Source organism: Schistocerca serialis, chromosome 2, assembly GCF_023864345.2.
Source record: "Schistocerca serialis cubense isolate TAMUIC-IGC-003099 chromosome 2, iqSchSeri2.2, whole genome shotgun sequence".
In the NCBI taxonomy this organism is placed as follows: Eukaryota; Metazoa; Arthropoda; class Insecta; order Orthoptera; family Acrididae; genus Schistocerca; species Schistocerca serialis.
In genome coordinates this window covers 84,852,003-84,867,987 of record NC_064639.1, presented here as the reverse complement: position 1 = coordinate 84,867,987, position 15,985 = coordinate 84,852,003, and the positions used below count along the sequence as shown (strand labels likewise).

Below are 15,985 nucleotides of genomic sequence, written 5' to 3'. Positions count from 1 at the left end.
ATTATTATTAAAATTCTATAAGTTTGAAAATAGTGAATCAAAAGAAATATGAATTAGGGTAAAATGCTGCTCACCATGTAGTGGAAACACTGAGCAGAGGACTGGCACATTTAATGTAGACTGCTGGATAAAGTGTTGGACAGTGTCCTCCATCAGATACAGAAACACATAAACAGCCATACGCCCACACACCTCTCTCTCTCTCTATCTACCTCTCTCTCTCTCTCTCTCCCTCTCTCTCTCACACACACACACACACACACACATACACACACACAGCTGTGACCACAATATATCTGGGTGCTGAGGCCTGACTGAAGTGAGAAGCGATCTTGGCTGGGATGATTGATGGAGATGCAGAAGGGGTATGGGGCTGAAAGGGAGATGGGTAACAGGCTAAGATTGTGAGGAGACGCTGGAGTCTTGTCTGTGAGGTTGTGCGAGAATGTGCCAGTGACGTGATGATGTGCTGCAGATTTCAGGGAGAGTTCAACACCCATGCAGTTCTGAAAACCTAGTGTTACTAGGAAGAATATAGATGGCCCAGGCTGTAAAGCGGTCATTGAAGTCAAACACAGCTTAGTTGCACTTGATGCGTAACTGGGTTACCCAACTGCTCAGCATACAGTGCAGTGCTTGACTTCAGTGATTGCTTTGGAGCCCGTGTCGTCTGGATTCTCACCAGCAACAACTGCACGGTTGTGCAGGAGCCCGCCAGATGTGGCCTCCTATGTGAGTGTAGGATAGTCGAAGTTGAGCGGTTGTACAGGAGGGGGGGGATTCCAAGTGCTGTGTTGGTGCACTAATGAAACAGCATTCAATTAGCAGACATTTATTTTCAAAGTTTTACAATCACTTTGTCTTCTTCCCAGTGCTGTGTTGAGCCCATATTGCATGAAAGTGCAGGGTAGCATGACAGTGCTCAGTGAGGAATCTGCCTGTGCAGGCACTGGCACCACCTGCGGGCAGTTCCCCTGTTGCAGGAGGGTACATTGGCCAGCATGTCGCTACAGCTTGGCATGGCTGTGGACTCGTGTCAGAGCCACAGCATTCTCACCGCATGAAGCTGTGCTTAGGCTTGACCCCAGAAATTTGCGTGCCCCTGTTGTCATTTATTGAGATGAAGTGTCAGTGGTGGATTGGACAGTGATGTGAAAGACACCCCAAGAGGGGCTCATAGCATACAATCCTTGAGGTGGTACTTGTGTTCCCCAGGAATGCTGGCACAAGTAGCCTGCAGCAAAGTTGAATGTGTGTGTGTTGGGGCTTATGGGTGCTCATAATTGAGGTCATCAGCGCCCTGACACACATTAAAAGGAACGAATGTGGACAGGCCTAATAAAACTAAAGCACACACTCAAAGAAAGCAGGAAAAGAAGGACAATGCTACATAACAATGTAAAACCTAAGGAAAGGGGAAGCATAGCAACAAGAATGTCACAGGAAATTTTGATTGGCTGGCCACTTACATAAAATATGGGCGAGCTTGTCACACAGTGAGCAAATTAAAATCCTCTCCCTAAAATCTGTTTAAAAACATTTGACATGGCACAGAACTTTAAAACTTTAGCCACATTAGTCCGAGTGTTGCCTAAAAGAGATGGCAGGTCCGCTGGCAAGTCAGCCACGGCCCGCTGGTCAGAAAATAAAACGCAATCCAATAAAACGTCACGCACAGTGACCTGGAAGCCGTAAGCACCACATTGGAGGGTCCTCTCGCCGGAGCAGGAAGCTATGCGTCATAGGGCTGTGGCATATTCGAAGCCGAGTGAGGAGAACCTCATCCCGTCGATGGGGCTGAAAGGAAGTACACCACACACGCGTTGTGGGCTTGAGTATAGGGAGCTTATTGTCAGTCACTTCCAGCCACTCACCCTCCCACCGACGCATGATCCGTGAGCTCAACAGCGAGGTGAGTGCGTGCAAGGGGATAGCACACTGAGATACTTGTGGATCGAGACACCTTCTTGGCTGCGAGATCTGCCCTTTCATTCCCAGCAATGCCGATATGCCCCGGAACCCAGCAGAAAGCTACAACCTTCCCCAGTCGCTGTAGTCGGAGGAGGGCATCCTGGATGGTCTGGACCATTTTGTCTGCCGGATACAAATGTTGCAATGAGTGAAGGGCACTGAGTGAATCGGAACAGACAAGAAATTTAGGAGAGGAAGAATGTCTCATCTGCTCCAGTGCCCGCAAGATCGCAGACAATTCTGCATCAGAGACAGTTGAACAGCTCGTAAGCGGGCAGTTCATCCATGGAGAATCAGCCCAGCACTTGTTTTTGCTTAACTTGAGCCCAGTCTTCTAATTTACTATTAAAACGGGTTAGATGTTCTTCAGACTTAGTTACAATGAATTCTACATAACCAGGAGACATGATGTTAATTCTTGGTTATCTGGCCAACATGGGTTTCAACATCTTCCTGAGCTCTTAAATCCTTAACTTTGTTTGTCACTTCCTGTGACTCCTCATGAAAATTTTCCTGAGCTTGTTAGAACTGAAGTATCTCATTGGAGATCTTGGACTGCTTAATTAGAATTTCAGAAACCTTTGTAGACATACTCTCTTCTTTTGTAAACATTTCATTTTGTTCAGCTGAGAAATTTGCTGCAATTGTAGATATAAAGTCTACTATTGTAGACAATTGGGATTTTTGAACAGGCATTTGCTACAGTTGTACACACTCTACTTTTACAGAAAATTCCTTCTGTTGATCTGTTACAAGTTTTAACTAATTCAAAATATCTGCAAGCAGATCCATGTCTACTTGTGTATATGCTGTTGCCTCTTCTCCTTCTGAATGTTCAGTTATGGGTGGAACATAATTGCTTTTCATACTGCATATTAAACATTGCTCCAATTCTAAACCATAACACATCAAAAATTAAGTTTAGAACTGTTAATCCCACCAAGTAATGACACTCAAGTACAGATTCACTCTTAATCTAACACTTGACACATTAAAAATTCCTAAAATGAATTAACATAAGACGTAGAATACCACTACACTAAATATTGTTTGAACTATGTTCAACTTTCTACAGCTAAAATTAGACGTCTGCTTGACTGAACTGGCACAGGGGTGTAGTAGGTGAAAACACACACACACACACACACACACACACACACACACACACACACACACACACACAATTAGGTCTTGCTAAGTCCTGTCCAAAGAAGTCAACACTTCTTATATACAAATTGCTATGTTTAATTTGTTCTTTATAATTTAATTGAAGTTATTTGTTTAATGTTATCTGGAATTTTCTGGCAACATCAAAGATAATGTTCTAAGTATTCAGGTAATGTCTGTGTAATTATCAGTGCACTTATTAAATGGCACTTCCTTCCAGTAATTTCCCTCTGAAACTCAGCAAAATTGTTCTTTTGCTGTGCAACAGAACATTCGGAAGTTGTCTATGCAATGACACAACACAAGATTGGAGTTCGGTAGAATTACCAGTCCAAGTAAAACCTTTTCGAATTAAATAATTATGTAATTTTCCATACTCTTCTTATGCAGCAGTAATTAGCATTTGTATTTAACTTATTTTGACTTTTTCCATTCACAAACTTTTAGAATTTCCAAAATACATGAAATGGCTGACTTTTTTAAAAATCAATTCCCCATCAGCGTCATACAGAATTCAATACACATCCATCTAGTCAGATAATTAACAGCATGATGAATTACTTTATTTCATTTGTAGCTTATTTGCAAAGTCCAGAGAGAAACACTGCACATCATGAGTGAATAGCTTCTCTCTTGTAGTCACAAATCAGAGGTTGTCCATTATGTAACACATTTTGGTTAAAGTTTACATGACTTGAGAATCACTGTGTATTTGCTGTACAGTTTACAACATTCCCACATTGTCTCCAGAATTTCATTTATTGTGGTATAAACATTCGCACCTCACCAATTGAAGAAATATTTAGATGTGTGTTTCATGTACAGGATGACTAAGAATCAGTTTCCCTCTAGCTGTGTAGAATATTGTACAGAAAGTTATGTAGACTCAATCTGTATGATTTTCTTGTTGTTGTATTATTAGCGACTTATATCTCTATTCACTGAATTATTAACACACTGTATGGAAAATAAACAGATAGCTTCAGTCATCACTGACTGCGTTATTATGGAATAAACTTCCAAATTGTTCATAGGAAACAGGTTGAACATTAATTGTACAAAGATCTATTTATTTTATTTATCCATCTTTGAGCATTGTACCTTCTGTTGATGTTCACATTGGTTGCACATAGTAAAAGAAGCCTTCATTATATGTATACACAAATGTAGAAAGCTTATCTGCTTGATAAGTTATCTATGTGGACAACATATTAATTTAAGATCTATGTGCAACATATGCAATAACCATGAAACATATTTGCATGGCTCAGTTCACTGGTAGACAACACACACATTAAGAGTAAAGTTATGGTTTGTAGCACAGCACTAGAAAATTAACAGAAAGAAAATGAATTGATAATATTAAGAAATGGGGTTACAGCAGCTCTAATAGAAAACATCACTTGTATCATGTGTTTTAAATTATGCTATAATGTGGAATGACTTTTGCATAACTAGGGACAGGAAAATACTTGACAAATAAGATGAATTTGGTGGTTTTTAAGGAAACAATGTGAATTCAGCAGTTTTTAAGGAAGTAATGTGAATTTGGCAGTTTTTAAGGAAGTAATGTAAAATTGGCATTTTTCAACAAAATTTCTCTGTGTCCTCATAAGAAGTTTTGTAAATATAATGATGTCGGTGACATTTAATGTTGAAATGTTCTGTGTTCAGCTGTCGCACTACTTTTTGCAATCGTCATGGTACTCATGGCCTTTAGACTATCGACTTTCACGAGCATGTACAAACAACCATTGGGTGAATTTCGATTATTTATTTCTATTGTAATGTATGTGCTGCAGTATGCTGTTTCAAAGCACTGGTGCAATTAAAACCTATCACTAACACATCACCCTGCCCATTAAATGCAGTTAATAATGAAGTAATGATATATGGCTTGAAGAAATTTGATCATTGAGACTTGCGACAGTAGCCAAATGAGTAAGCCATAACGTAACGAATAGTTTCATGGATTACTATATGAATGGATGTAGGTTTGTGTCCCACTGCATGCTAATATACATTTTTCTCCATCGTAGTGTTGTCAACACAGTCTGGCTCTTTTGTTATGAATGTAATGCAAGTATTCGGAAGGAGGCGAGTGTGAAAACTGCCAACTCCATCATCAATCATTGAACTTATGACTCTACCACTTTTTACAGTAAAAGTAAAGGAAAAAATCGGAAAGCATAACACAAGTATGTTCTGCAATAAATGATGTTAACATTTCCGTCTCATTAGAGATTGAAGAATGAAATAAATATTTGTAGGTTTATTTCCGAATATGTGATGAGAGTTCCGAATGATTGATGATTGGTGAGGCAAGTATCTTACAGAACAGCTTTAATGTCTGCAATGGAAACAAGCAGTTATAAAATTCATCTTCTTGGTTTTCCAGCAAGCTGGATTAATAACAGGACAGCAACCAGTTTGGTGTAGAAAACAGCCAAAGTTGCAAAATTCAGTTACTTTTCTTTAATTGAAGACCATTCTCACTATTCAGAACCCATTCTCAAATCATCCAAACAAGGAAAAAGGTGTACTTCATAATAGCACACAAACCATGTTAATATAGTGCATGCTTGTGTTTTTAGCCTTGTGTAGGTACATGATGAAAGACGCCCATGATATTGTAAAGTTAAAATTTATTAGAAACAAAAAATAAAACACAGAACAACCATAAGTATGAATGCGCAGTAAGGCCTACTCAAATGAAAATAACAGCATTCTTTTTTTATACATGATTTTGTTTCTCACTCTCTTGTATGTTGAAGTTTGTTAAGAAGTGGCACTCAGAAGATTATGGGCTATGAGAGTTTTGTATCGTACATGTTTTGAAATAAGAAAAAATTTTTATGCCAGAATTAAGTATTTTTATTCAAGGGAAGTGAAACCAAGTAAGGTCAGAGGTGAGTGTCGCAGGTGTGACAAATGATAGCAATGCTCCACAGCAGAATAACCATGATGACACAATGTTTGCAACTGAGGAGACAATATCACGCATCTCCCAGAGCGACATACTGCTCATGCATAAAACATTGGAGAGCGATTCGAATATGAATTTTCACAACACTTTACAAACACCACTTGGTCACAACTCAAACATTAATTCAGAAAGTACAGCTGATAGCAACCACATTAGTACAACTGGTGCACTGCTATGGCAGTTATTATCTAACATAAGCACGAAATTAGATAGTATCAATAGAAATTTCAGTCATATGAAATAAGATATGAACATAGTAAAACAGCAACAAAACGCTGTTACGCGAGATCTAAATACAATGAAACAAGAAAAAAAGCAAGTATTTAAGGATTTGCCAGACACGGTCTCACAGAAGTTTGATGACTTAGCCAAAAATTTTCTCACTGAAATTGCAGAAAATTAAATGATATGAAAAACAAGTAAAGCATGAAGTATTTTCTGAAATTAATGATAATATTACAGAGTTAAGACAGAAGGTAGATTATTTTAACAACCATCATGATCTAGTAGAGCAACAGATAAAGAAAATCGCAGACACAAACATAAATATTGAAGCTGTAGTGTTGGCAGAAGAGCCAACACTGTGTTTCTAGAGGAGGCCAAAATGCACACGTTTAATTACACGCTGACTGGCGTGAGGTCTGGAACAGGACAATATCTTGAGAATTGTAAATAAAGTACATAGATGATGTAATACTTAACTTTAATCCACAATTGTAGAACATCTCTCGTTTCGGTACATGCTTCATAATATTAATTATCAATTGAATACGGCGCCTTGCTAGGTCGTAGCAAATGTAGCTGAAGGCTATGCTACTATCGTCTTGGCAAATGAGAGCATAGTTGTCAGTGAACCTTTGCTATGAACGTCGGCTGTACAACTGGGGCGAGTGCCAGTATGTCTCTCTAGACCTGCCGTGTGGTGGCGCTCGGTCTGCTATCACTGACAGTGGCGACACACGGGTCTGATGTATACTAATGGACCGCGGCCGATTTAAAGGCTACCACCTAGCAAGTGTGGTGTCTGGCGGTGACACCACAGAAGCCACACAAAACCAGCTGTGTTCGACAGTAAAAAAAGGTAACCACTGTAGTTAATAAACTGAATAAAAACTATGAAAGTGTACCTCAAGCTGGAGAAGAGCTTACTTTAAGAGTAGTGACATTAGAAGTTGACTCAGAATGGCTAAGAAGGAGAGAGAGAAGATCAGTGAAAATCTGAGTGATATCATTAGTCGAGTTGAAACAGGTACCAATGTCAGTTGTAGAGTGCAAAATGTAAAAATACCCACAACACCTGACCAATTACCAACCGGAGTTACAGTTCATGTAAACGACCTGCTAAAAGCCACATCCACTTTGTTAGAACATATCAGGCTCATTGAACAGGTGCTTCAACGATTTGCAGATTATGGAGTTCCAACCAATTTAACAAAAGTCTAGTTTTGATAGGGAGCAAGTCAAATTTTTAGGACATGTTGTGCAAACAAGGTATATTACCTGACCCAAAAGAAATTGATACTATACGCAATTGTCCAGCTCGAAGGAATAAAAACCAACTAAAAGCTTTTTTGGGACTAGCATTTTTTTTTTTCCCCTCTCCTCCATAAATTCGTACCACAGCAACTGATTAACAGTGATGCATTGCTCAACTTGTTACGAAAAAAATAGGCCTTGGTTATGGGTTGATAAGTGTCAAGACAACTTCAGTAACATTAAGCAGGCATTAATCAATCAATGCAAATTTTCGTAGCCACTCTGATACGTTCAAGGATTTTGGTCTTTGCACAGATGACTCATCTCAGGTGCTAGGTACATGCTTGTTCCAGATGCGAGAAGGAGGAGGTAAGGAAGTACCCTAGGTCATCAATTTTGCTAGTTGCACATTATCAAAAGCGGAAAAATCTTACTCTGTGTGAGAATTGGAAAGTTTAGCTGTAATATGGGCATTTATAAAGTTTGAATATTTTTTTGTGGAGCAAGAATACCAAAGTTTACTGTGACCATCAGTCACTTTCATTTCTTTTAACATGTAAACTATTGCACCATAGATTAGTTAGATGGTGTCTATAATTAAAAGATAGTTTATATTAAAGGAAGTCAGAATGTTATTGCAGATGCATTGTCTAGGTTACCACAAGGTTTAGAGGAATTTGGTGAATTAACAGAGCAGGATGCAGAACTCAGAACATTATTAATGCAAGGTACAACACAACTGTCTGGTTACCCTAAGTCTTATAAGCAAATGAAAATTATACAACAGTAAGATCACAGATGGAGGAAAGTCATGCAAAAATCTTAAGCAGGATGAAGGTGGAAAGGTAAGTAAATGGTATAAGGAGTACAAGGGTGTTTTGTTTCATAGGAAACATGAAAAATCTGATCAATGGTGTGCGTGTATTCCCAAAGATTATATCGACGAATTTATGAGGCACACACATGGAGCGTGGGGTCATTTGGAGTAGGCAGATGTACTGAAAAAATTGCAGCATTTTATTATTTTCCAAATTTGAGAAGGTGAGTCCTACAGGTGTTAAGAAAATATGTTGAAAATCAAAACAGTCCAATGTGTCCAAATATACTGAGCTACACCCAATACTCACAAAAAAAACCCTAGATGTACTACTCCTGGACATAGCTGGTCCATAGCCAAGAAGTAAAGGAGGAGTAAGATACACAGTAGCACTATATGACATTTTCTCAAAACATATCAAAATGTATGACATCAAAAAGGCAACAGCCAGAAATATCTGAGAAAGAATTGAGGGAAACTATTTGAGAAGAGTAGGTAAACCCAAGGTACTACTAACAGATAATGCTTTATATTTCACTGGGCAAAAGTGGGAACAATTTATGACCTCACAGGACATAAAGCACGTATTAGTAAACTTTTTTTACCCAGAAGCAAGCCCAGTAGAACGAGTCTTTAAAGAATTTAACCAGTTTAATAGGATATACACCCCTCATAAACACACCCGATGGGTAGCATATGTAATTCCTTTCATGCAAATTGTCAATATCCTTCCACATTCTTCAACAGGTTTCACACCTAACTAATTGATGTTCCAGACAAAACAAACGAATGAGTGGGAGTCACCCATACCAAAGGTACCTCTACAGAAATGACACTACAAGACAAAATCAAACAAGCTATGGTTACACTAGAAAACAGGGTCAAATATAGAAAGAAAATTTATAATAAGAAACTGAAATGTGTTACACAATTTTTTGAAGGGCAATGAGTCCTCTTAACAGACACACCCTAAATCAAAAATAACTGGCAAAATGAATAAGAAGTGGCAATTACTCTATTCAGCACCATATGTAATTTCCAAAAATACCATACCCTGGCACGTACAGATTAGTCGATGAGTTAACAGGGAGATAGAAGGGTGTCCACCCTCACAAAGATATAAAAGCTTTTATAGAATGATGAAGCTAGGTAGCAATTTTTCTTTCGACCAAGAGTGCAATTTTCCTCCTGGAGTGTATTTTAAGATAAAGTAATGTGTATAGCCATAAGTAATTCTTTTGATTTGTACACATAGGCATAAAATTAACAGCAATGAGAGGAGGCATTGACCTGTGCACATGCACGACAGACTGGCAGAAAGCGCAACCAAATAGGAATGCAATATGTACAAGTACTTAACTTAAATACAAAGTAAACAGAAATACTATGCAAATACATTTACTGCCTAAGAATTAAGGAACCTATTGATATATGTACACAGAGATTTAATTAAATACTAAGCTACATACAAAATATTTACAAGCAAAAGGAAGCTTTATAAAAAATTATATGAGACATGTAAGCTAAGGACAAACGACAAAATCCCATAAGGAATTTCAAATAATTTTCGTTGCAGAGTAAATGATCATAATGGGTAACAGTAAAGGAATGTCTATGAATGTAAATGAAGTATGGAAATATCTGCCGACAGATGCAATGACCAAGTGTATCAGTGGCCACCTAGCTACATAATCCAATTAATTTTAAGTTAGTTTTAAGTTTTTTTTCTTTCAGCGACCAGTGCATAGTCATGGCACAGAAGAAGAGAATTATGTTGAGAGTAGCAGATACCAAATGACGAAATGGGCAGCACCTCGAGTAAACAATTTAGTTATAAGGATATTTACACAAATGTCATTAAGCAAATGAAAAATGAAATATGCATCGTCCTAGTGTATCTCTGTGACAATCATCAGTACTTATTCACTTCAGAGTACATATAAACATCTCAGCATGAGATTTTATAAAAGCCAGTTAATTTTTATCGTGCCACGTGAAAGCTTGAATAATGACATTTCCAGGTATTTGAGGAAGATAAGTCTATGATGGAACTATTTCACACTGAGCTAGACATGAATTGAAGTAAATAGCACTAGCACATGAAGAAACAACATGATAATACATAAATGATTAGTCAGTACACATTATTTCCATGAGACAAAAGTTCCTTGGCAACTAGTCCATGACTGTACAAGTAACATTTCCTCATAAATCCTTGAACCAGTAGATGAGTATTTCCGTTCTTCCCTCCCAAACAGAAGGAGGTGGCACTAAGTGTAGTTAGGCCAGCAATGCCTAATGTTTTAGTCCTATTTCCAACGTTTTTCTCTCTCCTGTACCTAAGGAAGAAATGACCTCCCATAAGTGATAAAAGCCTATTTATAAAACGAAGCATAAACGTATCATATGCTTGTATTGTATCATGATAATCTTTGTGTAATTAATTTGTATATGTGAAGTGAATGAAGATAAGTTGAAGGTAACAAACAAACTGTAGTAACAGTGAATGAAAATTTTATGACATTTTAAAAGTTAAGAAATTTATGTTCGTAGGATAAACGATGGATGGAATGTCAGCCATAGGTATAAGCTGTCATGTTATGTATATGGCCATAATTCAATATTTGTATGAATTTTCATTGGAAACCTAACTCCATTTGAGGAGATGAACCGTAATGGCAAACAATTTATACTTCTTTTTTTTGGATGGCTATATGTGTCTTTCAACAGGTAATGGTCAGGTGGGGTGACATGAACATGCATGTGCAATGAAATAGTTTCTGAGTATCATGACTCACAACACTTGACACATTAATAAGTGAACTATAGTTGTTCGAGCCAATACTTAACTCATCGACGGATGCTATTAGTCAGGGTTCTCTCTGTTGAAAGTGCAAGAACGATGAGTAATAATGACGCCCGGACCATAAAAATGGAGATCTTCTGCCACAATGTCGGATTTGAACAATAAGCACACACTCACTGCACCAAAAATGAAGACAAATGCCACGGCAATTTTTCAATATGTGACACTCAGGTGAGAGTGTGACACTCAATGTGAAATCAACACTAAGAAAATAAGTGCCTACACAAGTGACGGTAGCAGCTGACAGGTTGATCATTGGCAACTAGTTCTTTGCTGCCAAATCTGCCGGTGCGCAAACGCAAAACATGGCAGCGAGAATGAAGCAAATTGAACATTATTGTTAGCATCCTAAATTCAAATATGCAGTGGACTGTTATATTATGTATATAATCTTTTAATTTCTTATAGAACTTTGTCATACTTAGGATAAGCTGACATACCCATTCCATTAAATAGAAGACAAGCCGACAAATAAAGGGCATTGACCCCTATCAGCAAATGTAAACATGTACAAGAAAAAAACACTGTACATCTCCATACCATGTCAACGTACAGTGTGGAGGCAGTTGCGTATGTACTTGATGAGAGACCCCCAGGATATTGTAAAGTTAAAATTTATTAAAAACAAAAATTGAAACACTGATCAACCATAAGTGTTGGCAAAGACGTTAATTATGAATGCACAGTAAGGTGGAGACAAATGAAAAAACCAGCATTCATTTTTTTTGTACATGATTTTGTTTCTCACTATTTTGTATGTAGAGGTTACGTTAAGAAGTGCTGTTCAGATTATTACGGGCTACGAGTGTTTTTTATCATACATGTTTTGAAATAAGAAAAAAAAAATCTGGTACCAGTATTAAGTATTTTTTATTCAAATGAAGTGAAACCAAGTAAGGAGGATTTTCTTAATTATGACACGCACTGATGTACTTGGAGTCCACTGCCTGCATCTACAATTGGAATGTAAGAAAAGTAGTCAGATAGCCTAAAAATTTGTACAAGCACAGAAAACTTCTGAAAACACAATTCAATTGTATTATATGTATATATATTTTATACAACACAGCCATTAGTCAAGTTTACAGAGACTATTCATTGGCAGGACAACTGTTTTGCGTATGTTCACTGCCAATCACTGTGAATAAACAATATTGTGTACAATACCAATAGCACTGTGGTATTCAAGGATGAGTGCATATTTTTCTATGTGAAATGATTAACTTGTGAAAATTTTAATTAATATCGATATGATTGTTTTCAAATTTCTTTGAAACTGCAGTCGACAATCAGGAATTTGCAGCTGCAGCATTAAAATCTGTTTGGTTCCCATATTCCAATGATGACAGCAAGAGGCTGTTTTCAATCTATAACAAAGTATTGACAGATAGGAATGCACAATGTGTCTGAAGACAACATTGAAATAATGACAATGCTGTCATTCGAAAAACTGTCTACAGAGTGTGTACGTCCCTTAGTGCTACTGCAGCCCTATCTTTGTTAGCTTGTTGCCTTATTCTAAGTTTGCGTTATCTCACTTCCTCAAATGTTTAGTAGTCTTTACTTCTCTGAAGTATGCTTCTTTTCTTTAAGGATGGGTTTCTGTTTTATCTGTTTCTACCGCAGATCTTGGTAAAAACAGCAGAAAATGCAGTACATCAGTACTACCAGTTGTATTTATGTGTAAAAAATAACAATAATAATAGTAAGAGACTAGTAAAAAATAATAATAGTAGACTAAATTAAAAGAAAGTATTTTTATTTTAAAAGACTGTGTTACTGATGGGAAATAGAATTTAAAACTTAAAACTTGTACTGAAACATAATATAAACTTTGTTTCCAAGCAACATGTGAGTGAACATTTAAAAAAATAAAAAAATAAAAAATTCTTACTTTTAACCCAAGTTTTTGTAAATGTTATAAATATTTTGTTACTTAGGAATACTTAAAAAATAACCTTCAAGCTTTCTTGGGGATATTCATACAGAAAAATCTCTTGGGGATGCAGCCAAGACATTTTATTTACTAACAATAGCACTGCAAAGGCAAAGATTTTTCTTCCCATTAAAAGATTTTTTTCTAAGTTTCATTATTGCTATTCCGTAAGAAATTTCAACCATTTAACATAAATATTTACGTTGGTGAGAAAAATTGTCAATTGTCAAAAATAGATTGTGGACCTCCAAAAGGGGGAGTTCTGTATAGTTTTTTAATCTGCTGGATACATCATTGATAAATAATTTGTTTTGCTGTATTTAAAATATGTGCATCACTCACCGCCATTCTGGCCAAGTGCAACAACAGTATACAAATATTAAAAGTTGAAATAATAGTCTCTGTTGCAGATATTTTATTGATGACACATTTCACACTTCTAGCGCATCTTCAGCTCATTCTTGAGCCACAGAGACCAGCTTCTGTGGTCCCCACAGCTCAAGAACAACATGAAGAAATGCAAAACATATTACCAATAACATATCTGCAACATACTGTTATTTTCATTTTTACCTTTGGTATTTGTTTTTAAATAATTATTTGTGTCAAAATTTTTTGTTAAAATAATTTTTCTCTAGGTTTGTCTTGTGTTTGATCAACCCTGTCTTAGGAATAGTTCCATTTTCAACACAGTATTGAAAAATGGTTAAATATGACTAAAATTGATAACTGATAATAGAAAAAACTTGCCAGAAAATATCACTGATAAATAATACCAACAATTGCAGAAATAACACCAATTTTTGCCATAAAATAACACTGATCTGTCCCTATGCAGAAGCTATCTTTATCGTATTGCTTCGGAAGGCATTCAGTGACAAAGTACGTGCTTGGATTACTAGAATGTTAAATAATTGTATCTGTATACTCTGTATCTGTATATTTCTGTCTTCCTAAGTCATGTAAATGAGATGTCAGTCAATTGCCAATTATGTTTATTATGGTTGCATATAAACTGTTGCTGTGATGACTGCTGCAGGTTTTTCTTTCTTTCTGTGTGTGTGTGTGTGTGTGTGTGTGTGTGTGTGTGTGTGTGTGTGTTTTTCCCCCTGCAAGTTTCTTGATTTCTGACTATTAGAGAGACACATTACATCTATTTTTTGCAAATACAATTACTTTTTGCTCTGAGGAATTGCATCATCATGGTAATGCATAGGTTAGGTAGCTATGAAAAAAAGCTTAATAAGAGTTAATGAATAAACAGGCATTTAAAAAAGTCCTAGAGTTAGGCTCAGTAATATACCTGTTGGCACCTCCCTTGTTTGGCATTGGGAATTGTAAATTCTTCTTGATATCTGAAGGTATTTCACCTGTCTCATTATCTTGAATATGAGTGGAGCTGTTTTGTAATGATTTATTCATGTAAGGAACTTAATAATTGTTAAGAAGTGTCATCCAGTAAAGGTGCCTTGTTTTATACTGGCTTGCAACCTTAGCTTTTGTTTATGGGGGATTTAGACTGTAAAGTTACTGACATGTTTGATGTTGTCTGTTTCAGCCTCATAGATGTTAATTTTCAAGAATCTTCCTCTGATGATAATTGGATGAATTAAACAGTTAGTAATGATTCATCACAACATTGACATGTTTAATTTCTATTTCATTTATGTTTATTGCTTTAACTGTTTAAGACCTGAACTTTTTCTGGATGAAGGAAAATCTTCCTTTACCGTATGTGGTAATGTTCTTAGATGATCTTTTAATAATTTTAGATGCAAGATTTATACAAAAGTAAGTACGCCTTTTCAAAACATTCTTTGTACAGTTTGCTTTGTTTTATGGTCTAAAACAACTATTTATGAAATATTCTCTATTGCAATAAATAGTAAAATGGTCATTGAATAATTACCACACAAAATAACAATAACAATATTCCATTATATAGTGGAACGTAGTGAACCAACCACACCAGTGTATTCTGGTGGTCATAGCTGGTACACACTCCAACATTGATTTGCTGATATTTTCATAGTGACACCCAACAGTTGGCAGTTCTTGTGCATGATGAAAAGGTTAAAAAGTTGCAAATGAGTACCCTAGGTTTCCATTGACAAAAAATACTTCTGTTACAGCTAAGGCACAGTAAAATTTAATATACACAGTTGCAGTCAAGGGTTGTGAAAGGGTTAAACACATAACAGGGTGTATCGCTCTAGGAGAAATGGGAAATCTGGGAAAAAAGGAGGGAATTTTTCATTGTTTTAGTTTTCAGTTAAAGTTATGTAATTTTGACTGGTAAGAAGTGACACCCTAACAAAGAATTTTACTTTAGCCTGCTACTGCAAAATAACACAGCAACAATAAAACATAAACAAGAGAATAACACCAAAATAAAACTACAATTGCAAAGAAAATTGACCATACAGACAACAAAACACAGTGCACACCCAAGTGTGAGATGACAGCAACATGTTTCAAAGGCTTTAGGACAAAGACTATGCAATGCTTTGTAACAAGAAACTGCTTTTGATGAGTGTGACATAACAGTTTACTTATCTTACAGGTTGTGGGAAAATATTGTGAATGGTGGTTTGAAAAGTGATATTTTCAAAGAAACTTTCCTTTTACAGAAGATGAATTACGTTATGTGTGAGAATGTGCAATGAATTTTTTAAATCGCAATGTGTTTGTCTTTAATTCAGCCACTTCATAGGCCCAGAAGACCAGTCACTTATGTCATTATTTAGAATTTTACTGGCACATTTG

At 36.5% G+C, this 15,985-nt stretch overlaps 1 protein-coding gene across 1 annotated transcript in view; it reads left to right on the top strand.

Annotated features, from left to right (window-relative positions):
- LOC126455743 (Down syndrome cell adhesion molecule-like protein Dscam2) overlaps positions 1-15,985 on the top strand; it is a 408,979-nt gene that overhangs the window by 295,452 nt on the left and 97,542 nt on the right. The window lies entirely within an intron of this gene.